At 38.6% G+C, this 26,655-nt stretch overlaps 1 long non-coding RNA gene across 1 annotated transcript; it reads right to left on the bottom strand.

The window, feature by feature from the left end:
- Positions 1–12,462: 12,462 nt before the first annotated feature.
- Positions 12,463–13,671, bottom strand: LOC104221800 (uncharacterized). Its single transcript, XR_709831.2, has 3 exons — positions 13,414–13,671; positions 13,109–13,226; positions 12,463–12,907 (listed from the first exon to the last, which is right to left on the bottom strand). It is a non-coding gene; the product is annotated as an uncharacterized lncRNA (long non-coding RNA).
- Positions 13,672–26,655: the final 12,984 nt, after the last annotated feature.

The raw sequence follows: 26,655 nt of genomic DNA, 5'->3' as shown, positions 1-26,655 counted from the left end.
TGCCCAGCTGACAAGCACGTGTGAGCCCATATTCAAGCTATTAAGGAAAGATGCGGCAATCAAATGGACACCTGAGTGTCAAGAAGCCTTTGATAAAGTCAAAGAGTACCTTTCGAATCCCCCAGTCTTGGTCCCTCCAGAACCAGGGAGGCCACTTTTCTTGTATCTGACAGTCTTGGAGAATTCTTTCGGCTGCGTCCTCAGGCAACATGACGTAACCGGAAAGAAGGAGCAAGCAATTTACTACTTGAGCAAGAAATTCACCGGCTACGAGGCCAAATACACTCTGCTGGAAAGGACATGCTGCGCTCTCACATGGGTTGCTCAAAAGCTGAGACATTATCTCCAAGCCCACACTACATTCCTCATAAGCAGGTTGGATCCTTTGAAGTATATATTTCAGAAACCAATGCCTACTGGGAGACTGGCTAAATGGCAAATCTTGCTTACGGAATTCGACATAGTTTATGTCACTCGCACGGCAATGAAAGCCCAGGCATTAGCAGATCATTTGGCCGAAAATCCGGTCGATGAGGAATACCAGCCATTGGATACCTACTTTCCAGATGAAGAGGTAAACACCGTAGAAGTGATCTCGGAGGAAGCTCATGTTTGGAAGATGTTCTTTGACGGAGCCGTGAACGCCAAGGGTGTAGGGATTGGGGCAATATTGATCTCGCCTTCCGGTCAGCATTATCCCGCCACAGCTAGACTGCGTTTCTTTTGCACAAACAATACAGCCGAGTATGAAGCCTGCATTATGGGCATGCATATGCCAATCGATCAGGATGTCGAAGACTTGCTGATTATGGGAGATTCTGACCTGATCATCCGGCAGGCTCAAGGCGAATGGGAAACTCGGGATGTCAAACTTATCCCGTACCGACAACATGTGGAGGACCTCAGCAAGCGCTTTACATCAATAGAATTCAGGTACATTCCGAGGTGTCACAATGAACTGGCAGATGCACTTGCTACTTTGGCTTCAATGCTGCCCTACCCGGGCAACGCCCACGTCGATCCTTTGGAAATCCAAATCAAGGAAAGACACGGTTACTGCAGTGTAATCGAGGCAGGATCAAGTACGCAGCCTTGGTACCATGACATCAGGAAATTCCTGAAGACGCAAGAATACCCAGAGCATGCTACTGGAGATCAGAAGAGGACCATTAGGCGACATGCAAGTGGTTTCTTTCTAAGCGGTGAATTGTTATATAAGAGGACCCCGGACCTCAATCTCCTAAGATGTGTCGATATCGAGGAATCGAGAAAGATCATGCACGAAGTACACGCAGGTGTGTGCGGACCTCACATGAACGGGTATGTCTTAGCGAAGAAAATCCTCCGAGCAGGTTATTATTGGATGACCATGGAAAAGGATTGCTTTAGCTTTGTCCGGAAGTGTCATCAGTGTCAGGTGCACGGTGATTTGATTCATGCACCTCCCACGGAACTGCATCCCATGTCCGCTCCTTGGCCATTTGTCGCTTGGGGCATGGACGTCATTGGACCGATTGAACCAAAGGCTTCGAATGGACACAGGTTTATACTGGTAGCCATCGATTACTTCACAAAATGGGTAGAAGCTGTCACTCTCAAGTCGGTCACCAAGAAAGCTGTGGTGGATTTTGTACACTCAAATCTTATCTGTCGTTTCGGTATTCCTGCGACTATCATTATAGATAACGCAGCAAACTTGAACAGTCACTTGATGGGAGATGTGTGCGAGCAATTCAAGATAACACACAGGAATTCCACTCCTTATCGGCCAAAAGCCAATGGTGCCGTGGAAGCGGCAAACAAAAACATCAAGAAGATTCTGAGGAAAACGATCCAAAGTTCCCGACAGTGGCATGAGCAGTTACCTTTTGCATTATTGGGATACCGCACTACGGTACGCACGTCAGTAGGAGCAACTCCTTATCTTTTAGTTTATGGGACCGAGGCCGTAATACCGGCAGAGGTAGAGATTCCTTCACTTCGAATCATTATCGAAGCAGAAATCGAGGACAGCGAGTGGGTTAAGACTCGGTTAGAGCAATTGACGTTGATTGATAAAAAGCGGATGGCTGCAGTTTGTCACGGACAGTTATACCAACGAAGGATGGCCCGTGCTTACAACAAGAAAGTCCGACACCGGAATTTCGAAGTAGGACAATTGGTACTGAGGCGTATTCTGCCGCATCATGAAGAAGCAAAAGGAAAGTTTGCCCCAAATTGGAAAGGCCCATACATCGTAAGGAAAATATTGCCAAGAGGAGCATTGTATTTAGGTGATATCGAAGGAAATGACCCCGACACAGCAGTAAATGCAGATGCAGTCAAGAGGTACTACGTCTAAATCATACTCCAGTGGTCCTGACACGTTTGAAAATGGCGAAGGTTTTATTCCCCACTACTCCCCAAACACTACCCAATTCTCTCTACCAACTTTTGAGCCGCTTACAAAACAAAAAAAACAAAAAAAAAAAAGAGAAAAACAAAAAAAAAACAAAACAAATTTGATTGAGGCCTGAACTACGTTTGACTTGATTCCGAAAGGATACGTAGGCAGCCTCTCCCTGAGGTTCAGTCACACCAACAATAAAATCCCATTCACCCTGAAATTGAAAACCGGGGCACGTCGAGCAGTTGAGAAGTTAGTATCACTACCTCTCTTTACCAAGCACAAGCCTTCAAATCAATTACCAAATATGGTGGGGAATCAATAAGCGTCACAAACGAAGACCATCACACTCTGAATTGAGAGAGATAAAATGAGAGAGTCCTCGGCGGTGAAAACCTTCGGGCACCACGAGGCGACGGGAGTAGAGAAACCAAAATGAGAGAGCTTGTTTAGTAAAAACTCGCAAAGAGTGCTATCAAGCGATGACAGGAAGAGAAATGAGAGAGGTCAGCCAGCGAAAACCCGCAAAGGGCGCTGTTGGCCGAAAAGGAATGACGCCACCCCAAGAAGGTCTCGGCAAAGTTCCACCGGTTTTGGAATCACGAAGATCCGTTCTGGTTCAGGAAAACGCAAGCTCTTAGAAGGTCAGACGTCCAGTCCAAAGAGCATGTCATGTCATTTAAAGCCAGCATTATCTTCCTCAGATGAGTCTTTCTCGTCCTGAAAAGGACACTCTGTTTTCTGATTTGTTTTCTCCTTTCTTTGTTTCCTTCAATCCCTTTTGTGTTTTAATCCCAAGTCCAGGACACACCGGAAATGGCAGGTGGCAGGTTTGTTCGCACAGAATCCCGTCTCATAAAGGAAAGCGCCTCATCTCGTTGGTATGATTACCCAAGCATGATGAATCATGACGTTTGATGGTGTTTCAAAGTAGAGAGGAAAGGGAGAAATCTCGAAATCTTCCCCAGCAAGTCCACCTTCGGACAAATCCCCACAGAGTCTCCCTCTGTACAAATCCCCACAGAATCTCTCCTTTTAAAAAAAAATCTCCCGCAGAGTCCCCCCAATATGTATAAAAAAAAAACCGTTGGAATTCTCTTAGCACACCCCCCAGCGAGTCCTGTTGTAAATATTCCCCAACAAGCTTACCCCAACAAACACTGGGAAACTCGTTTTGAAACAAAAAACCCAGCGTACCCCATTGTACAGAATCCGCACAAAGAATCCACTTTGTAAATATTCCCCCACAGAGCTTCCTTTTGTACAAATTCCCATAGAACACCTCCAATAAAATCCCCGTTGAGAACCTTCAATCAAAATGGGACAAAAAGAAAAAAAAAGAGGCCTTATGAGGCAAATCATCACAGAATCTGGAAATACAAGCCTGAACAGTCTAGAAGGGTCTCGCCATTCGAATCAAATCAATGGCGGAATTTCACAACAGAAACAAAGACGCGAGAAAGCAACTGGGAACGATCAAGGTCACCAAACCGGCCGTCATTCCCGAACTAACAAATGATTCTTTGTTTGGAAGGTTGAAACAGGTCTAATCCAAGACAACCGTGCAAGAAGCAGGTGTCGCCCAAAGAAGAAGGTTCACGGGTACAGGAAGTACTTGGGCAATAAGGAATTCACTCAAAAGGGTTTTAAACCCTAAACTGAACTTTTTCCTTTCAGCCAGCATTAGAGTTTTAAACTCTAAACTGAGCTTTTCCATGCAATCGGCATTAGGGTTTTAAACCCTAAACTGAATTTTCCTTTTAGTCAGCATTAGGGTTTTAAACCCTAAACTGAACTTTTTCCTTCCAGCCAGCATTAGAGTTTTAAACTCTAAACTGAGTTTTTCCATGCAATCAGCATTAGGGTTTTAAACCCTAAACTGAATTTTCCTTTTAATCAGCATTAGGGTTTTAAACCCTAAACTGAATTTTCCTTTCAGCCAGCATTAGGGTTTTAAACCCTAAACTGAGCTTTTTCATGCAATCAGCATTAGGGTTTTAAACCCTAAACTGAATTTTCCTTTTAGTCAGCATTAGGGTTTTAAACCCTAAACTGAACTTTTTCCTTTCAGCCAGCATTAGAGTTTTAAACTCTAAACTGAGCTTTTCCATGCAATCAGCATTAGGGTTTTAAACCCTAAACTGAATTTTCCTTTTAGTCAGCATTAGGGTTTTAAACCCTAAACTGAACTTTTTCCTTCCAGCCAGCATTAGAGTTTTAAACTCTAAACTGAGCTTTTCCATGCAATCAGCATTAGGGTTTTAAACCCTAAACTGAATTTTCCTTTTAGTCAGCATTAGGGTTTTAAACCCTAAACTGAATTTTCCTTTCAGCCAGCATTAGGGTTTTAAACCCTAAACTGAGCTTTTTCATGCAATCAGCATTAGGGTTTTAAACCCTAAACTGAATTTTCCTTTTAGTCAGCATTAGGGTTTTAAACCCTAAACTGAACTTTTTCCTTTCAGCCAGCATTAGGGTTTTAAACCCTAAACTGAGCTTTTTCATGCAATCAGCATTAGGGTTTTAAACCCTAAACTGAATTTTCCTTTTAGTCAGCATTAGGGTTTTAAAACCCTAAACTGAACTTTTCCTTTCAGCCAGCATTAGAGTTTTAAACTCTAAACTGAGCTTTCCATGCAATCAGCATTAGGGTTTTAAACCCTAAACTGAATTTTCCTTTTAGTCAGCATTAGGGTTTTAAACCCTAAACTGAACTTTTTCCTTTCAGCCGGCATTAGAGTTTTAAACTCTAAACTGAGCTTTTTCATGCAATCAGCATTAGGGTTTTAAACCCTAAACTGAATTTTCCTTTTAGTCAGCATTAGGTTTTTAAACCCTAAACTGAACTTTTTCCTTTCAGCCGGCATTAGAGTTTTAAACTCTAAACTGAGCTTTTTCATGCAATCGGCATTAGGGTTTTAAACCCTAAACTGAACTTTTCCTTTAATCAGCATTAGGGTTTTAAAACCCTAAACTGAATTCTTCCTTTGTTCGGCATTAGGGTTTTAAACCCTGAACTGAACCTTTCCCCAGCTAGTCGGTATTAGGGCTCCAACCCTGAACTGAGCATGCATATCCTCTTTCATCAATTTTATGAACTTCCTGGTGAATAATTAACGAAATTTTCCTAGTGAAACTGGGGCAGAAAATTTCGTTCGTTTGTTTGTTTTTTCCCGCAGGTCTAACCTCGAGCCACACGGATCGAAATGACCCACGAGATGAGTCTCGACTCAGAATCAAAGATGAAAAAAGACAAAAGAAGACATCCCGAGACATCAGAGTGAATGGAGAGCAGATCGACTCCAACATTTGACTAAGGTCCTAAAACCCTGCCAATTGCGTCTCACTCAGTATCCCAGAGGTTAAACAAGTCGCCGCAACTCGCAAGCATCAAGATTCAGATCGGAGTCTACAAGCAGAATCAGCCAAGACCCAAGATCAAGTCGTAAAAGAATCATAGATAGGAATCTTGTAACTAGCAGTTGACGTGCATATAAGTAGTTAGTTCAGTTTCCAATTTTCGTTTAGTTGTAATAAGGCGGTCAGTGACGTAGCAGTGACAACAGCAGCAGCAGTAGCAGCAAACATTGCAGTCTCATGGTAGTCCCAGCTACCAAAACTTCTCGAACTACATTGACCTGATTCCTGTTTAGCCCAGGATATGTAGGAAATCTTTGAAGCAAGATTCGGTCAGATCTTTCAAAAAAAACATGCTTCATACGGAGTGGTCCATAGGCAAAAATCGCTCATACACGCTCACTTTATCTTTGCACGAAAACTCTTCGTGTTTCCGAACAAAGAGGGGCAGCTGTGAGCACGTGATTTTTGTTTCGCACGACAATCGCTCCAAAAAGAAATAAAAAATAATAATTGGCCCTGCTGTACAATTTTTGGATTTCTGTGCGGCACCTTGTTGATTTATTTGTGACTTCGGCCCATTTTTATTTATTTACTTTATTAAAACAAAATTCAAAAAATATATGTGTCCTGCATAATTCGAACCGTAATCCGGTCGTTAAATAGAAAATCATGAATAGGCATCTTCGTCCGTGATTTTATTTTGTTTGACTTTACCTGTTTTGAAATATTTTAGTGTGTGTGCAAATAATTGTATTGAGTGTGTATTTAATTTTAATTTGACTTTTTGGCTTAGTTTTATTTTAAAATAAATAAGAAATAAATAAAAAAAAATAAAGAAAGGACCCCTCCCTTCCGGACTTGGGCCAATTTTAACAAAATTGGCCCAAACAAACAGCCCAAGACCCAGGCCTGCCCGGTCCAGGCCACCTGATGACCAGGACGTCCAAACGACGACGTTTTAGTCCAGTGTGATCTGGGCCGTTGATCTCGGATTGATCAACGGCCAAGATCACATTTCCATAACCCACCAATGGCCCCGACCCGTTTACACCCGGACCGAACCCAAACCCTCAACACTTGAAACGACACCGTTTCACTTAAGACCATCAGATCCAAACCGTAGATCTAGATTGATCTAACGGTTGAGATCAACCCACCCACTAACTATATAAGCCTAGATCCTTACCCTGCCCCCCATCCGACACCCCAGCCTCCGTCTTCAACCTCATCCTCATCAAACCCTAGAGCCGCCCCTGTATCCCCCACCATGAAAACCGGTGGCATGAACGCCGGTGACCTTCCCCTGAACACCATAGAACCCCCTCACCACCCTGAACATAGACCTGTTAACCGTTTGGTTCGAATCACCCTCCAGGTCCTCGAATCTTCATTTGAAGATTCGAGTCAAAACTCGATCTACACCAGCCAACCCCAGCTTCACACTAGACACTCCCCAGACCCTCCTCGTGACCAAACCATACTTGGTTTGGTCCGAATCTGACCAGGGAAGCATGAATCCCGGATCTGAGTTTTGGGAAATTTTGTAGTTCTTCGTCACTGGTTCATACCGGTTCAACCGAAGAGATTAAGGTCTAATGGACTTTAATCAAAGTGTTTCTCATCTGAGAAACACTTCGACTAAAGTCCATTCAGCCTTAAGAAAGGTTTGTCCAAATCCGAGTCAAGGTTTTGATTTTTCAAAGATATGAGGTAAGTCTTGTTTTCTTTTCTTTATTTTTGTTTTAGTCCGTGTGATTTGTTTTTAAAAGTCTGTTCATATTTGTTTTAATTTTACCAACTTCTGTTTGTCCACTTTGCTTGAACTTCTGTTTGTTTGAATGAGTCTTTCCATTTGTTCTGATAATGTGTATGTAAATGTTGTGCAAGTAGCTGATTTTCAAGTTTGGACTGACTAGTTGACTCCTCGAGTGTATTTCTGCTTAGTCGGTATAATTCGAACCATGTATCGATACTGTTTAAATGTCTGATTTTTGGCTACGATTGTGTATGTTAATGCTAATATAGTCGAGTCGACATGTGTCGTCAATTAGTTTCAACTGTCTGAACAAAGTAAATCGATTTGCTTCTGATGAACATTTGCCTGGATCAATTAAGAATCAGTTTGTTTACTTATAGCTGTTGAATTGGATCAGTAGTGTTTAAATTCTGAATCAGAGGGCATGTGCACTTGTGCACAGCATGTGCATTGGTGCACCTCATGTGTTTTGTGCACAGCCTGTTTTCCTGCATAAAAGGGCTTTTAATTTTAAAATGGTTTGACAGCATATGCTGTCAGATACATCCCACTGCCCATACTTTGCTTTAGTTTAAAGAAGTATTAAACCTTTTAAAAGTTAAATCTGCCAGGGAATGTTGATGGGGTTATATACTTAAATAACTAATTGAAATCTAAAAATGAAAAAAGGGCACATGGGAGGGGTACTGTGAGATTCTATCAGGCTGTTAAAAGGGGTAATATGAAGGCTTATAAAAGGATAGAAATACAGAATTAGGGGGAGAGACAGAATTGAAAAAAGATAGAGAATCAGAGGATATAGAGAGGATTAGAGGGGAAAAAGAAAAAAATAGATAGACTGTGAGGAATTCTTTAAAAGAGAGAGCTGGAATACACACTGATAGAGACACACAAACAGAGCACACAGAGATAGGGAGAGATACTAAGAGGGAATATCTGAGAGTTCAAATTTTTTGGAAACAGAAAACTGGAAAAGAATTTTTGTCTGATAACTCAGACAGACAAAACCAGAAGTTGCTTCCTTTCCTTTTGTTTCTGACTTCACTAAATCTGGACCTGTTCTGTGCAACACTGATTTCTCACAACTGAGTCTGCTTGTTTGTTGTTTGTTCTACTCGAAAGTTTGGTTTAGTTGGGGTTGATCTCACTCCAATTGTTTTGTGAGTTGTGGTTGCTACTCTACTGTTTCTTGTTGCTGTTGCTATACTGCCCTGCTGCTACTGTTAGTGCTGTTACTGCTGCTGCATTTGTTCATTGTTACTCTACTGATTGCCCTCTTCTTCAATTGCAAATATTCCCAGGTACACAACCTTTGAACCATGTATTGTTGAAAGTTTGAAGTTGAAGCAGAAATAAAGAAATGAACATCAGTTTATGTTATAGCATTGGTGTAAAAAGATAGTTCGAATGTTAGTTGGGCCTGTATTTTTACTGCAAACTGCAAATATTCTGTATAAACTAGCATACATTCTGTTTAAGATGAACTGTTAGATAGCATGGCTCAACAGTAATGACAGTATGACATAGACAGCATGTTTGATTTAGTATACATTCAGTTCAGTATAACACTTGTTTGGTTTAGTTATGACTCTATAACATAGAGTCATGGTAAGCACTTGTATGTATTTTGCCTAGACCACTGAATTGACAAATCTGTGGTACTAGGTCCGGGATAAATGTATCCCAAACAAACTCTCATGCGGTCGCATTAAGAGTTTGGCTAGGAAGGCCAGCTTTCCTGTCAGATTATGTGCTCCAATATAAGTTCGATGTCGGGTCTCGGTATAGATTCCTTGTTTCGAAATAATGTGATGAATGTTGAGGGAAGCTAGTAGTCGTTTGGAGGTCAATTAGTCGTAATTTTCCTAATAAAACAGCCAATTTCGTTTATCAATTTCAAATAGGTTAGAGTTAAAAAACAGAACTTGGAGGTCGTTAAATATAACTCAGTATATGTTGTTAGTTTGCTTGCAATCTCACTTAGCAAATTAATAAGCGCGTTCACTCGATGAAGACAAAGCATGAGGTGACTCTCACCTCATAAATATTCAATCAGGTAATCAAACAAACTTAGGTTCGGCAAGCATAATAAAGATTCAGTCTGTATTTGTTCAAATAAGTAAGTTCGGTATCATCTTTCTTTTAGAGACACACATAGTAGAAATGTCGTCACTGTAGGATACCTTTCTAAAATAAAGAGACGAGCCTCGCCAAATAAAAAATGCAAATTGCGGGGCCCTCGATAAATAACCATAATAAATATTTTAGAATTCAGGCTAGGCCGTTTAGCGAATCTCACGGTCCTCCACTAAATAATAACGCGCTAGACTCTTCAGGCACGGTTTAAGTAAATTATATTCTTAAATTCGGGTGCACATTGATGTGACCCAAATTCAAATCTCAACGAAGTCGAAATGTGTTAACAACTACGGGTGCATTGATTGTGACGTGGTTCGAGATGCATTTTCACGACGTTGCAATTCTATAAAAATAAATGATAATGATAAAAGCGGTTTTAAACTTAATAAAAGCACATATAGTCATAACATGTACTTGAATCAGATATTTAGCCATTATAACAATTTAAGCGACCGTGCTAGAACCACGGGATTCGAGGGTGCCTAACACCTTCCCTCGGGTCAACAGAATTCCTTACTTAGAATTTCTGGTTCGCAGACTTCATTTGGAAAAGTCTAAAAATTCCTCGATTTGGGATTCAAGATAAACCGGTGACTTGGGACACCAAAAGCCAAACCTTTCCCAAGTGGCGACTCTGAATGAAATAAATAATCCCATTTCGAATATTGTCACTTAAATTGGAAAAACTCCACCCGCGCATCTTAACCCTTCGGGGCCGGGCGCGCAAAAAGGAGGTGTGACAACACTTGAATTGTCGAACCCGGACAAGCTATGCGCCTTAGGTATCATTTTGTCTTCAGCTTGCATTTCACGTAATACCCTTAATAGTATAATATTTACGGAACTTCCTGGATCAATCAAAACTCGTTTTACATTAGTATCATGTACAAGTAAAGATATTACCAGTGCGTCGTTATGTGGGGTCATTACTCCTTCGGTATCTGCATCATCGAAAGAAATACTTTCATTTTCTAAATCCTGCCGTACCTGTTTCCCGTGTGTTATAGTTACTTTACAAACCTTGTTGGAAGCCGTATATGTTACACCGTGAATATCGTCTCCCCCACTTATAACATTCACAGTTCTTTTGGGTGAATGGGGATTTGGTGGCTCTTGCCTATTTTTCATATAGGCTTGCTTACCTTTCTCACTAAATAACTCAGTGAGATACTCTTGTTTCAATAGATGATCCACTTCACTTTGTAAGAATCTACATTCTGAAGTTTTATGCTCGTGATCATTGTGGAATTCGCACCAATGGTCTGGATTGTGTCTATTTGGATTTGACCGTATCTCTTTTGGCCATCGTATCTTATCTCCCATGCTCCTCAAAACAGCTACGAGCTCGGAGGTAGTGACATTAAAGTTATATCCACCAAACCTTGCCTTTAAACTTCTGTCATCATCTCGTGACTCTTGTCTGTTTCGGTCATTTCTGAACCTTGATGAAGAACCAGATTCCCTGTTCCTCGATTTTTGATCATACCGTTGACTATCCTATTTTGAGCGTGAGTCTTTCCCTGCAGGTCCCATATATGGATCATACCTATTCTTACCTGATCTCTTTTTGATCTCTGATCTCTTGGAACTGCTCCTTTCTTCATGATGAAATTGGGGAACGGTATCTTCCTCGATTCGCAGCTTCGTACTGTACCTGTTATAAACATCATTCCAAGTAGTTGCAAGAAATTCACGAAGACTTTCCTTAAGCCTTCTCGTGGCTTCTGAACTTTTGTCATTTAAGTTACTTGCAAAAGCTATTGCAGCCCAATTATTAGGAACGCGAGGCAAAGTCATTCTTTCACGTTGGAATCTATCAACAAAATCCCTGAGCAACTCGGAGTCCCCTTGTTTGATTTTGAAAATATCCTCCATTCTTTTCTCAACCTTTTGAGCTCCCAAGTGTGCTTTAATAAAAGAATCTGCAAGCTCAGCAAAAGAATTTATAGAATTTTCAGGTAAAAGAGAATACCAGGTTAATGCGCCCTTGGTGAGTGTTTCTCCAAATTTCTTGACCAGTACTGATTCAATTTCTTGTTTGGTCAAGTCATTGCCTTTCACACCTGTTGTAAATGCAGTCACGTGGTCACGTGGATCTGTTGTACCATCGTATTTTGGGATGTCGGGTATTTTGAACTTTTTAGGAATTAGAAGGGGAGCAACACTTGACTTCCAAGGTTGTTGTGAATATTTATCATATCCACTCCTCTAATCACAGGTGGAACTCCGGGGATTTGCTCTATGCGTTCGTTTTGTTCCTTAAGCTGTTTCTGCAAGGTTAGTACTAAATTTTGCCAATGAGAAGTAGTTGAATTACCTGGTTCCCCCTCCTGTGAATCACTGGGGGTTGCTCCATTACCCGAATTAATCAGCCCAGAACGGGGATTTTCCAACGTGTTGTCAATTGGTGTTGACGGTGCAGCAGGTAATCGATGGATTAGAGCTTCTAAAGCTTTGTCAACCCGTGCATCAATTATTTTCTGTAAAACCTCATCTCTTCCATCAACATGCTCAGATTGATCATTAGGAGTGCCCTCACGAGATCCACGTGGAGAACCTTGAGGGGAAAGATCATCACGTTGATCTCCATCCATTTGACGTGCTTGATTTTCATGAATGTTTTCGTTGTTGTTTGACATGATGATAACAACAGGTAGGATGTAACGTAAAAAGAATAAATTATCAAATTTCCGGTAACAGAACCAATTTGTTTAACAAAAAATCTGAGTCTTTGGTCAAAGCTAGAAATAAAGAGAAATTTGGGTTACTGATAATCTGGAGACGAAAATAATAGAATATTTCTGAGAATAATAAAGTAATAAGTAGTTTTGTATTTCAGTGTAATCTCAATAATATTTCGTGTGTCTACAGATGTTGAGTCCTTCTCCTTTTATAGTTGATTCTAGGAGAAGGTGTAATGCCTTTGTCTTAATAAGGCAATTATGAGCAATAAATGACATTAGAAGAAACGTTACACAATCATTTCTATTTAATTCAAATTTTCTAACGTATTTGATATTTAATGTTGTATTTAGACTATTTTACGTCATCAGATTCGTATCTTCAACTTCTTCCGATCTTCGGTCTTTAAATGACTCGAATAGGTACGAGACTCGTGTCATTTGAGTAACGGTCCACACCTATGTTGCTTTCTTCTCCCCATATCTGTTGTCGCCCGTGCCTCTTGGCTATTTATTATGTTTTGACCTTTTGACCAGTCCACGTGTTATGACACGTCATCTTCAATATTGAGACTCAGTTTTTTCCTAATGCAGAATAGTTGTGAGTTGCCAGTGATATTCCAAATTGAAAACAGATATAAAACAAAAATAACTGCTTTGTAGATGGATCATATATGACAGAAGTAATGAAACCTTTAAACCTATTCATTGCAACATCAATTATTTGGAGTTTCGGCAACCCCCAAAATCCCCCAGAAATCACACCGGAAAGTGATTGTTGCTAACCTAAAACTGCTCAATTGATGAACGGGTTGAGATGACAGAGAGCATGAGAGTAGATGTAGGTACCATCTTCAGTCTGAGGGCATTTTGCGGTGATAGGAGGAAGAGATGGCAGCATCATCTGGCCGTTGGAGCACGTTCAGTAAGCATACGACATAATTTTATGAAGATCAGATCAGACTTCGTATATTTTCTAGACAAAAAACCGTCATATGCATAACACATACACAAATCGCATTGAATTGCTAGTTTTCAAATAATAATTGCATAAATAATGAATGAATTAGAGCTGAATAAAACTTCCTTACCTTTTTCATGGCAGTGCTTTCTGCCGTTGTTAATCGTCACTGCAAAAAAGTTTAGATGTTAATGCTGAAATAGAAGAAGGCAAATATAAACGTGCCCACAACAAAAATAAAATTCTGAAGGTGATTATGATGGTTGCGCCTCAACTACCCCAAACCCACATCAAAAGGACGAGGAAAGCCCCTGCAAATTTAAAGAGAAAGGAAGAAGAAGGAGAAAGGTACTGATATTTGTTTCGTGGATACAGAAAATATGAGTTGATAAAGATTAAAAAATTTGTAAAAACTTTAGAGGGGATATACGTTACGTTTGGGAGTAATTAATAAGAACTTAAAGAGAAGTAACTATTCAGGATATGGGAAAAGGCATCTTCTTTCATGCTGGAGTATTAATTAATTATTAATTTTAATTAATTAAAAGAAAAAGAAGAAATGTCAAAAAAAAGGAGATAAAAGAGAAATAGGTATACTGGCCTTAGAGGCCTGCCACATCAGCTGTGCTAGGCTCAGCTTTATATATATATATATAGATTATTTCATGTTTGATAAGTCTCTTCCAAATCTTCTTTTTCAACCTCAATTTAATATTCTTTTTTTTTTACTTCAACCAAATATTTTTTTTATAATTAAAAAAATTTATTTTCTAGGGAAAATTAAGTAGGCATTTGGACATAAAAAGTATAATTTTTTTTTTAAAAAAAAGTATTTGGAGTTAAGTTGAAAAATGATATTTGGAATTTGAAATTATGTTTGAACATGCTTTTCACTTGAAAAAATATTGCATTTTTGTGAGTGGGGAAGAAAGTTTTTCTGAAATTTTTTAAAAAGTGGTCAAAATCACTTTTTGATTTTTGAAAAACTCATTTTCGAAAAAATTTCAAAAACTTGCAAAATTTTGTAGACAAATACATTTTTCGAAATTGTTTTTTGAAAAAAAAAGGATTTTTTTTTTTTTGGACAAACAAGGCCTAATCATCTAACCTCCCTGCAGAAATAATTTCCTGAGAACCACTAGCCTCTTCCCTGCTTTACTTCAACAAATATTATTCAAGAACTATTCAAAAGCGTGGCACATGTATTTCGTCTGAATTTGAAGGGAATATCTTTTGGGAATGTGTTGTTATTTTTGCGACCTAATGTTGGATCTAAAATGGTTGAAACTTGTCGTATGCTTTTTACCATGATTTATAAAATAAAATAAAATCTAAAAATAAATATTTTGATTTTTAAAGTCTTCGGAATGCAGAGTTGGTAAAATAGCTCCTAAAATTGGACAAGCGACAAATATAAAATCTAAAATGACGGATGTTAGAGTCAATTATCTACAATAGAATAACCTAATACTCCACCGGTTCAATTTATATTTTATACGATATATTTTGATTCGGCATGAAGTTTAAAAAAAACTTTTAAAGTATCACGACCCAATTTCTATTATAGGCCGTAATGACGCCTAACATCGCCGCTAGGCAAGCCAACGGTGAACTATCCATATAATTATTTATTTTAATATTTTTAAAGTCATTGATTTTATTTAATAAAGGAACAATTAATAGGTGATCGTAATAATGTCAAGCATGAAATAAACGAAAGCGTGAAGTAGTAAATTTAATAATAAAAAATCATGAAATATCTATTAGAATCTTCCAAAATTTGATGTCACAAGTGTACGAGCAAACTAGTAGAATATATAAAATCTCCTATACTACTGTCTGAGTAAGATAGACAAAAAAATAAATACAATAAGGAAGAGACTCGGGGTGCTGCAGAACGGAGCATAGGGAGCAGCTCACCACTAAGTCTCTGGGTAGTGGGGGTACGCGCCTGAATGGCCGCCAGATGCACCTACCTCAGATCCTGCACAATTAGTGCAGAAGTGTAGCGTGAGTACAAAAACAACATGCACCCAGTAAGTATCTAGTCTAGCCTTGAAGAAGTTGTGACGACAAGGACACTTACTAAGGGTCAATAAATAAAATATAGAAACCATAAGTAGGCATGAAATATATAAATAATAGTGAGATAAAGAAACATAAATTTATAATTCTTAGACATAATATTAATTTAAAGTCTCCAACTATCACAGGCCAAGTATTTAACACATAAGAACCACCAAGTAATTTTCTAGTCTCAGATCAAGAATAAATATCAAGTATAATCGGATTCCGAGCAATATCACGCACAATTTATGCCGAGGTCGTATGGCCCGTTCCAGAATAGGTGTACACTGCTAAGGGTCGACCGGCACGAACCATAAATGCATCTATTATACTGCTGAGGCGTTCGGCCCGATCCACATGAATAGAGAATACTCTACAAGCTCCGATTTACGACTACCACATAAGATTAATACTCAAAGAAGGCATAAGTTCCGCTAACAATGAAGTATTCCGCCAAGACTCAAAGTAATGAAGCTCGGTCTTTACAAATCATTTATCCAATTTCAATTATAAATTTAAGTATTTAAACTAACAAGTTGGGTGCAAATAATACAAGTAATGTATGGTAGAGTCCTAAAATTACCCGGACATAAGCATGATTTTGGCTACGTACGGACTCTCGTCATATCGTGAGCATGTAGCACCCACTATTATTAGCAGATAACCATTTATAACACATACGAGTATAATTCCCTTTTACAAGGTTAGGCAAGAGACGTACCTCGTTTCCAAGTTCTTTTCCCGGTCCACAATTCACACCAAAAGCCTCAAATTGGTGCTACGTAAATCCGAAACTAGCCAAATGTAGTACAAACTAATCAATATATACTCAAAAGTTAATAATTTCACTATTAGAGTAATTACCCAACCCAAATAAGAAGATTCCTAAAATTCACCTCGGGGCCCACGTGCCCCGATTTTGGAAATTTCTGTCAATAAATATTACCCATAACCTCACGAACACAAATGTATAGTTTCCACTCAATTCCATAATCATTTTCGTGGTCTAATCCCAATTTTATCAAAATCTAGGCTTTTCAACAAAAATCCTATAATTTCCACAACTTACATGTTAAAATCTAACTAAAATCCATGTATTAAACTCACATTAAGTAGTAATTACTTACTTTATAATAATAGGTGAAAAATCCCTCTCCAAGTGCTCCAAAATTGGCTAACCCAAAGTGAAATAAGAGAAAATAAACCCAAGTCTCGTTCTAAAACAAAACACTACCCAGTTGACCTTTCTTCGCGATCGCGGAAGAGACCTCGCGATCGCGAAGGCAAAGCTGGCCCAGGCCTAGGAGGTCTACGTCGCGAACGCGGGGGAAGACACACGAAGCGAAGGCTTGCCCAGCCTGAGCTTCGCGAACACGATCAGCCCTTCACAAATGCGAAGAGCAAAGGTGGTTAACCCACCCCATACCCTTTATTCTACGGGAACGCAAAGGCCCCAGGTCCTGAAGCTTCGGGGACGGGTAGGGAAAAATGCCCAGTCCCCCAATTCCTTCTCCGCGAACGCGCTCCACCTCCGCGTTCGCGAAGAAGGAAATCAGACAGCAACACAAAATTTCAGACTTAGCTCAGGGTAGTCCGAAATTCACCCGAGCCACCTGGGACCCTGTTCAATTATACCAACAAGTCCATAAACATAATATGGACATGCTCGAATCCTCGGAACACTTAAAATAACATCGAAACTAAGAATCGCACCCCAAAACTAAATTGAATCAACTTATGAACTTCAAACTTTTCAACAACTCCGAACGCTTCGAATCTTACTTAGACAACTTAGAATGACATCAAATTTTGCGTACAAGTCATAAATCACCATACAGACCTATTACCGGGCTCATAATCCCAAACGGACCTCGATAACACCGAAGTCTATTTCAAACTAAATTTAAAGAACTTGAAAATCTTCAATGCGTCAACTTTCAACACTAAGCGTCGAAACGCTCCCGGATCACCCGAAACCCGATCCAAACACACGCCCAAGTCCAAAATTATTATACGGACCTATTAGAATCAGAAAATTCCAGTTCTAAGATCGTTTACTCAAAATGTTGACTCAAGTCAAACTTGACCATCTTAGGCCACTATTAAGAAACCAAGTGTTCCGATTTCTACCCGAATCCTATCAAACCCAAACCAACCATCGCTGCAAGTCATAAAATAGTAAAAGCACATATGAGAAGTCTTAATTAGGGGAACCAGGATATAAAAGTCAAAATGACCGGTCGAGTCGTTACATGAAGCTTGTGGTCTTTATAGCATAAAAGATAAAAGCTTTGAGGGACTATAATATTTGTATAATTATAAAAATTTCTCATTAAGGAGAAAATAGAAAAATAAAATTTTGTAAAATTATTTTCAATTATAGAAATGTATCATTATTTGACACGGATTAATAAGAATAATTTCCATATAAACAAACATAGGAAGTAGTATATAAAAAACCAGTGGGGTTCATAGTTGGTAATGAATGAAAAATGAAAAGAACATTGTTAATTGACAAATAATATTTTAATTACACGTCTTTTTTTTATACATGAAATCAATAAATAAAAAATAAAAAATAACTGATTCATTTTGGTTTATTCAAATCGTAATTTATCAAAATATCTCACTTTGTATATTATCAATGTAACAAAATTAATAGTTTGTTTGACCAAGTTTTTTTGGGGTTAAAAGTGCTTTTTTTGGCCAAAAATACTTTTGGCCAAAAATTGAGGTGTTTGGCCAAGCTTTTGGAAATAAAAAGAGTGCTTTATAGGAGAAGCAGAAAAAAATAGTTTTTCTCCAAAATCACTTTTCTGAGAAGCACTTTTGAGAAAAATACACTTGGAAGTAGTTTTCAAAAGCTTGGCTAAACACTAATTACTACTCAAAAGTATTTTTCAAATTAATTAGCCAACCACAAACTGCTTCTCACCAAAAATACTTTCGAGAAAAGGATTTCTCAAATTAGAAGCTTGGCCAAACATGCTATAAATCCATTAGGTAAACCAATGAGCGGGAAAAAAAGAAAAGAGTAAATAATTGAGCGGGAGAAAAGGTAACCTATCGAGGCTCTTAGGGGTCGTTTGATAGGAGGTATTAGAAAAAATAATGCAAGCATTAGCTTTATGCATTACTAATTGTCACACCTCCTTCTTGCGCGCCCGCCCCGAAGGGTTAAATGCGCGAGTGAGTTTTTCCAATTTAAGTGACAATATTCGAAATGGGATTATTTATTTAATTCAGAGTCGCCACTTGGGAAAGGTTTGGCTTTTGGTGTCCCAAGTCACCGGTTTATCTTGAATCCCAAATCGAGGAAATTTTCGACTTTTCCAAATGAAGTCTGCGAACCAGAAATTCTAAGTAAGGAATTCTGTTGACCCGAGGGAAGGTGTTAGGCACCCTCGAATCCCGTGGTTCTAGCACGGTCGCTTAAATTGTTATAATGGCTAAATATCTGATTTAAATGCATGTTATGACTTACGTGCTTTTATTAAGTTTAAACCGCTTTTATTATTATCATTTATTTTTATAGAATTGCAACGTCGTGGAAATGTATCTCGAACCATGTCACAATCAATGCACCCGTGGTCGTCGACACATTTTGACTTCGTTGAGATTTGGATTTGGGTCACATCAATGTGCACCCGAATTTAAGAATATGATTTAATTAAGTCGCGCCTAAAGAGTCTAACGCGTTATTATTTTTTGAGAAGGCCATGAGATCCACTAAACGGCCTAGCCCGAATTTTAAATAATATGATTAGTTGTTGAGGGCCCCGCAGTTTGCATTTTTATTTAGCAAGGCTCGTCTCATTATTTTAGAAGAGGATATCCTAAAGTGACTACATTTCTATTATTTTTGTTTCCAGAAATAGAAGAAAGAAAGATGTATGCTAATTGAAGTATATGCTTTGGCCTAAACCGGATTCCTATCAATTTCTAATTACTTATAAAGTGAAAAGACGCCATACCTTACGAAAATGCTTTGGTTGAACAAAGAAATTACATGTGAGATTGATGAAATGCAATACTTAATCCGACAACATCCTTAAGTCGAATCTAAATCAAATTGCTTAAACAGGACTAACAGAGTTCTTTATTAAAAGATGTTACTGATAATGTTCAAAACTAATCCTATAAACTGCCTAAAGAAATCGAAACTGGATGATTCAAGACTGTATTATATTTGGCTAGATTTAACAGCCATTTGCCCCTACCTATTCAAACATAACTGGAAGAAGAGTTGAATTAACAATTCTACCAAATGATAGCACCTTCCATAAATTATATGACTGCATCACGTGTACTGCCAACAACCATATCGCAATTTTAGACTAGAATATTTTCAATTAAGTACAAACTTACTAATGTGTTTTCTATTGGACTACAAATAACAGAATTTATATAACTTTAACAATATTCGCAAAGATGTAAGTAAGGCAACAGATGATTTAAAAATTCTTCAGATCTTTCAATTCATGCCTCTCATGGTTACATCAATATGAAATGTGTACTTGGATGTTGAATACGACAGAAGAAAAGGAAGAAGATAGAGAAGATCAGCAGCAGCAGGAACAAAGTAACACCAGCAAACAGAACAACACAGCAGAACAGGCTCGAGTGCAAGAATACAACTATAGCCGATAGAAAGAGTGGCCAAATGACAGCAGCACACAGTGGAGTAGAATCAGAACTCCAGGCAGACCAAAACCAATAGTAAACCAATGAAAACACTCGACTAGTAGACTCAATTGGAACTTCAAAGAATCAGAATTGATTGAACAGATTGAACAAATGAAACCCAAACAGCAATAGGAAGAAGCAGTTTCTGATTGTTGACTGTATGCTTTCTATCTCTTAAACTCTCTCTATCTGTTCTGAAAATCCCAACCCCCAGTCCAGTCTGAGTTCCCTATGTGTGTTCCCTAATATCAGATGTATTCCTCTCCTCCCTCTGTCTGCTATATGCTCTGTGTGTATTAATATCTATGTATTTCAGCTCTCTCCTCCCAATCTCTTCTCTGTTGTCTGTCCTCTTATGTCTGTCTCCTTTTTTTCTTTTATAAGCCTAAACCTCAGCCCTTTTAACAGCCTGTTAGACCAAAAGAACACCCCTCCCACGTGCCATCATCTTTTCAGTTTCCACTTAGCTATTTAAGTATTAAACCCCATGACATTCCCTTGGCAGGCTTAACTTTTTAGTAATGTTTTATTATTTCTGAAACTTAAAGCAGAATATGGGCAGCAGGATGTAGTCTGACAGCACATGCTGTCAAACTATTTAATTCAAAAGCACTTAGGCAGGGCACAGGCTGTGCACAAAATGCACATGTTGTGCATAAGTGCACATGCTCTCCAATTTCAGAACTGTGACTAAACAGAACATTGATTTTTACATTTCTGATTCAAATTACTAATTATAAGCACTAAACTCAGTTCCTAAGTGATTCAAGCCATGCTTATCAAAAGTAAATCGATTTGTTATTGTTCAGGCAGCTGAAACTAATTGACGACACATGTCGACTCGACTATATTAATCATAACATGCACAATCGTAGCCAAAAATCAGACATTTAACAGTATCGACACATGATTTGAATTATACTGACTAAACAAAGTGGTATTCGAGGAATCAATCAGTCAGTTCAAATTTGAAAATCAGCTAATTGCACAACACTTACATACACATTATCAGAACAAATAGAAAGACTCAATCAAACAACAGAGGTTCAGGCAAAGTGGACAGGGCACAGTTGATAAAATTCAAGGACACAAACAAAACATGAAACAGACCTTTAAAACAATCAGATGAACCAAAACAAATAAAGAAAAGAAAGCAAAACTTACCTTAAACCCCGAAAAATCAAAATCTTACTTGGATTCGAACAGACCTTTCTTAAGGCTGAACGGACTTTAATCGAAGTGTTTCTCAGATGAGAAACACTTCGATTAAGGTCCATTAGACCTTAATCTCTTCGGCTTGAACGGATATGGACCAGTGACGAGGAACCCCCAAGGTTCCAAAAATCAGATCTGGGATTCATGCTTCCCTGATCAGATTCGGACCAAACCAAGCATGGTTTGGTCACGAGGGGGTCTGGGGAGTGTCTGGTGTGAAACTGGGGTTAAACGGTGTAAGTCAAGTTCCGACTCGAATCTTCAAACGAAGATTCGAGAAGGTGGGAAGGGATTCGAGTTACGTGGTTAACAGATCCGTGTTCCGGATGGCAAGGGGGTTTTATGGTGTTAAGGGTGGGGTCACCGGCGTCCGTGCCGCCGGTTTTCATGGTGAAGGATACAAGGGCGGCTAGGGTTTTTGGAGTTCTTGTGAAGACGATGAAGGCTGAGGTTCGGATAGGGGGGTAGGGTGATGTTATGAGTTTATATAGTTAGTGGGTAGGTGGATCCTGGCCGTTGGATGAGATGTGATGAAGGGCCAGGATCCTTCGACTAACAGGGAACGGTGTCGTTTCAGGGGTAAAGGGTTGGGGTCGGTCCGGGTGAGACAGGTCGGGTCTGTTAGTGGGTTTGGGGTGAGAGATCTTGGCCGTTGATCAATCTAAGATCAACGGCCCAGATCAGGCTGGATCAAAACGGTGTCGTTTGGAAGCTCTAGGTATCAGCTGGTCTGGACCGGGGCAGGCTCACTCTCTGGGCTTGATTTGGGCCTTAAATTTAATAAAAATGAGCCCAAGCAGATTTTCTAAACAAATTCTGCATTCTCTTTTATATTTTCTTACATATATTTTTATTTTATTTTTTAAAACAAACCCAAGTAAATCAAATTAAAATTAAATAGACACTTAATACAAATATTTACACACATATCAAAATATTTGAAGCAGGTAAAATCAAACAAAACAAAAATCACGGACCAAGATGCCTATTTATGATTTTCTATTTAACAACCGGATTACGGTTCAAATTACGCATGACACATACATTTTTTGTATTTTGTTTTAATAAAAATAAAATGGGCAAAAGTCATAAATAATTAACAAAGTGCCATGTAAAAAATCCAAAAATTGTACAGCAGGACCAATTGTTATTTTTTTTATTTCTTTTGGAGCGATTGTCGCGCGAAACAAAAATCACGTGCTCACAGCTGCCCCTCTTTGTTCGGAAACACGAAGAGTTTTCGTGCAAAGATAAAGTGAGCGTGTATGAGCGATTTTTGCCTATGGACTACTCCGTGTGAAGCATGTTTTTGAAAGATCTGATCAAATCTTCCTTCAAAGATTTCCTACATATCCTGGGCTAACAGGAATCAGGTCAATGTAGTTCGGGAAGTTTTGGCAGCTGGGACTACCATGGGATTGCAATGCTTGCTGTTACTGCTGTTGCTGTTGTCACTGCTGCGTCACTGACCGCCTTATTACAACCAAAGGAAAATTGGAACTGAACTAACTACTTATATGCATGTCAACTGCGAGTTACAAGATTCCTATCTATGATTCTTTTGCGACTTGATCTTAGGTCTTTGCTGATTGTGCTTGGAGACTTCGATCCGAATCTTGATGTTTGCGAGTTGCGGCGACTTGTTCAATCTTTGGGATACTGAGTGAAACCCGACTCGCAGAGTTCAGGACCTTAGTCAAATGTTGGAGCCGATCCGCCTTCCATTTACTCTGATATTCTCAGGACATCTTCTTTTTTTGTCTTTTTTCTTCTTTGATTCTGAGTTGAGACTCATCTCGTGGGTCATTTCAAATCGTGTGGCTCGAGGTTAGACCTGCGGGAGAAAACAAACAAACGAACGAAATTTTCTTCTCCAGTTTCACTAGGAAAATTTCGTGAGTTATTCGCCAGGAAGTTCATAAAATTGATGAAGGAAGATAAAAATGTTCAGTTCAGGGTTGGGGCCTTAATACCGACTAGCTGGGGAGAAGTTCAGTTTTAGAGTTGAAACTCTAATACTGACCAACTGGGGAAAAGTTCAGCTTAGGGTTTAAAACCCTAATGCTGACTGAAGGAAAAGTTCAGTTTAGGGTTTAAAACCCTAATGCTGATTACAGGAAAAAACTCAGTTTAGGGTTTAAAACCCTAATGCTGGCTGAATGGAAAAAGTTCAGTTTAGGGTTTAAAACCCTAATGCTGACTAAAGGGAAAATTCAGTTTAGGGTTTAAAACCCTAATGCTGACTGCATGGAAAAGCTCAGTTTAGGGTTTAAAACCCTAATGCTGGCTGAATGGAAAAAAGTTCAGTTTAGGGTTTAAAACCCTAATGCTGACTAAAGGAAAAATTCAGTTTAGGGTTTAAAACCCTAATGCTGACTGAATGGAAAAGCTCAGTTTAGGGTTTAAAACCCTAATGCTGGCTGAATGGAAAAAGTTCAGTTTAGGGTTTAAAACCCTAATGCTGGTTGAATGGAAAAGGTTCAGTTTAGGGTTTAAAACCCTAATGTTGACTAAAGGGAAAATTCAGTTTAAGGTTTAAAACCCTAATGCTGACTGCATGGAAAAGCTCAGTTTAGGGTTTAAAACCCTAATGCTGGCTGAATGGAAAAAGTTCAGTTTAGGGTTTAAAACCCTAATGCTGACTAAAGGAAAAAGCTCAGTTTAGGGTTTAAAACCCTAATGCTGGCTGAATGGAAAAAGTTCAGTTTAGGGTTTAAAACCCTAATGCTGACTAAAAGGAAAAATTCAGTTTAGGGTTTAAAACCCTAATGCTGATTAAAGGAAAAATTCAGTTTAGGGTTTAAAACCCTAATGCTGATTGCATGGAAAAGCTCAGTTTAGGGTTTAAAACCCTAATGCTGGCTGAATGGAAAAAGTTCAGTTTAGGGTTTAAAACCCTAATGCTGACTAAAGGGAAAATTCAGTTTAGGGTTTAAAACCCTAATGCTGATTGCATGGAAAAGCTCAGTTTAGGGTTTAAAACCCTAATGCTAGCTGAATGGAAAAAGTTCAGTTTAGGGTTTAAAACCCTAATGCTGACTAAAGGAAAAATTCAGTTTAGGGTTTAAAACCCTAATGCTGATTGCATGGAAAAGCTCAGTTTAGGGTTTAAAACCCTAATGCTGACTAAAGGAAAAATTCAGTTTAGGGTTTAAAACCCTAATGCTGATTGCATGGAAAAGCTCAGTTTAGGGTTTAAAACCCTAATGCTGGCTGAATGGAAAAGGTTCAGTTTAGGGTTTAAAACCCTAATGCTGACTAAAGGGAAAATTCAGTTTAAGGTTTAAAACCCTAATGCTGACTGCATGGAAAAGCTCAGTTTAGGGTTTAAAACCCTAATGCTGGCTGAATGGAAAAAGTTCAGTTTAGGGTTTAAAACCCTAATGCTGACTAAAGGAAAAAGCTCAGTTTAGGGTTTAAAACCCTAATGCTGGCTGAATGGAAAAAGTTCAGTTTAGGGTTTAAAACCCTAATGCTGACTAAAGGAAAAAGCTCAGTTTAGGGTTTAAAACCCTAATGCTGGCTGAATGAAAAAGTTCAGTTTAGGGTTTAAAACCCTAATGCTGACTAAAAGGGAAAATTCAGTTTAGGGTTTAAAACCCTAATACTGATTAAAGGAAAAATTCAGTTTAGGGTTTAAAACCCTAATGCTGATTGCAGTCAGCATTAGGGTTTTAAACCCTAATGCTGATTGCATGGAAAAGCTCAGTTTAGGGTTTAAAACCCTAATGCTAGCTGAATGGAAAAAGTTCAGTTTAGGGTTTAAAACCCTAATGCTGACTAAAGGAAAAAGCTCAGTTTAGGGTTTAAAACCCTAATGCTGGCTGAATGAAAAAGTTCAGTTTAGGGTTTAAAACCCTAATGCTGACTAAAGGAAAACACTCAGTTTAGGGTTTAAAACTCTAATGTTGGCTGAATGGAAAAAGTTCAGTTTAGGGTTTAAAACCCTAATGCTGGCTGAATGGAAAAGGTTCAGTTTAGGGTTTAAAACCCTAATGCTGACTAAAGGGAAAATTCAGTTTAAGGTTTAAAACCCTAATGCTGACTGCATGGAAAAGCTCAGTTTAGGGTTTAAAACCCTAATGCTGGCTGAATGGAAAAAGTTCAGTTTAGGGTTTAAAACCCTAATTCTGACTAAAGGAAAAAGCTCAGTTTAGGGTTTAAAACCCTAATGCTGGCTGAATGAAAAAGTTCAGTTTAGGGTTTAAAACCCTAATGCTGACTAAAAGGGAAAATTCAGTTTAGGGTTTAAAACCCTAATACTGATTAAAGGAAAAATTCAGTTTAGGGTTTAAAACCCTAATGTTGATTGTGTGGAAAAGCTCAGTTTAGGGTTTAAAACCCTAATGCTGGCTGAATGGAAAAAGTTCAGTTTAGGGTTTAAAATCCTAATGCTGACTAAAGGGAAAATTCAGTTTAGGGTTTAAAACCTTAATGCTGATTGCATGGAAAAGCTCAGTTTAGGGTTTAAAACCCTAATGCTAGCTGAATGGAAAAAGTTCAGTTTAGGGTTTAAAACCCTAATGCTAACTAAAGGAAAAAGCTCAGTTTAGGGTTTAAAACCCTAATGCTGGGCTGAATGAAAAAGTTCAGTTTAGGGTTTAAAACCCTAATGCTGACTAAAGGAAAACACTCAGTTTAGGGTTTAAAACCCTAATGTTGGCTGAATGGAAAAAGTTCAGTTTAGGGTTTAAAACCCTAATGCTGGCTGAATGGAAAAGGTTCAGTTTAGGGTTTAAAACCCTAATGCTGACTAAAGGGAAAATTCAGTTTAAGGTTTAAAACCCTAATGCTGACTGCATGGAAAAGCTCAGTTTAGGGTTTAAAACCCTAATGCTGGCTGAATGGAAAAAGTTCAGTTTAGGGTTTAAAACCCTAATGCTGACTAAAGGAAAAAGCTCAGTTTAGGGTTTAAAACCCTAATGCTGGCTGAATGAAAAAGTTCAGTTTAGGGTTTAAAACCCTAATGCTGACTAAAAGGGAAAATTCAGTTTAGGGTTTAAAACCCTAATGCTGATTAAAGGAAAAATTCAGTTTAGGGTTTAAAACCCTAATGCTGATTGCATGGAAAAGCTCAGTTTAGGGTTTAAAACCCTAATGATGGCTGAATGGAAAAAGTTCAGTTTAGGGTTTAAAACCCTAATGCTGACTAAAGGGAAAATTCAGTTTAGGGTTTAAAACCCTAATGCTGACTGCATGGAAAAGCTCAGTTTAGGGTTTAAAACCCTAATGCTGGCTGAATGGAAAAAGTTCAGTTTAGGGTTTAAAACCCTAATGCTGACTAAAGGAAAAAGCTCAGTTTAGGGTTTAAAACCCTAATGCTGGCTGAATGAAAAAGTTCAGTTTAGGGTTTAAAACCCTAATGCTGACTAAAGGAAAAAGCTCAGTTTAGGGTTTAAAACCC

Source organism: Nicotiana sylvestris, chromosome 7 (assembly GCF_000393655.2).
Source record: "Nicotiana sylvestris chromosome 7, ASM39365v2, whole genome shotgun sequence".
Classification (NCBI taxonomy): Eukaryota; Viridiplantae; Streptophyta; class Magnoliopsida; order Solanales; family Solanaceae; genus Nicotiana; species Nicotiana sylvestris.
The sequence above is the reverse complement of the archived record's forward strand: the minus strand, read 5'-3'. Positions and strand labels throughout refer to the sequence as shown.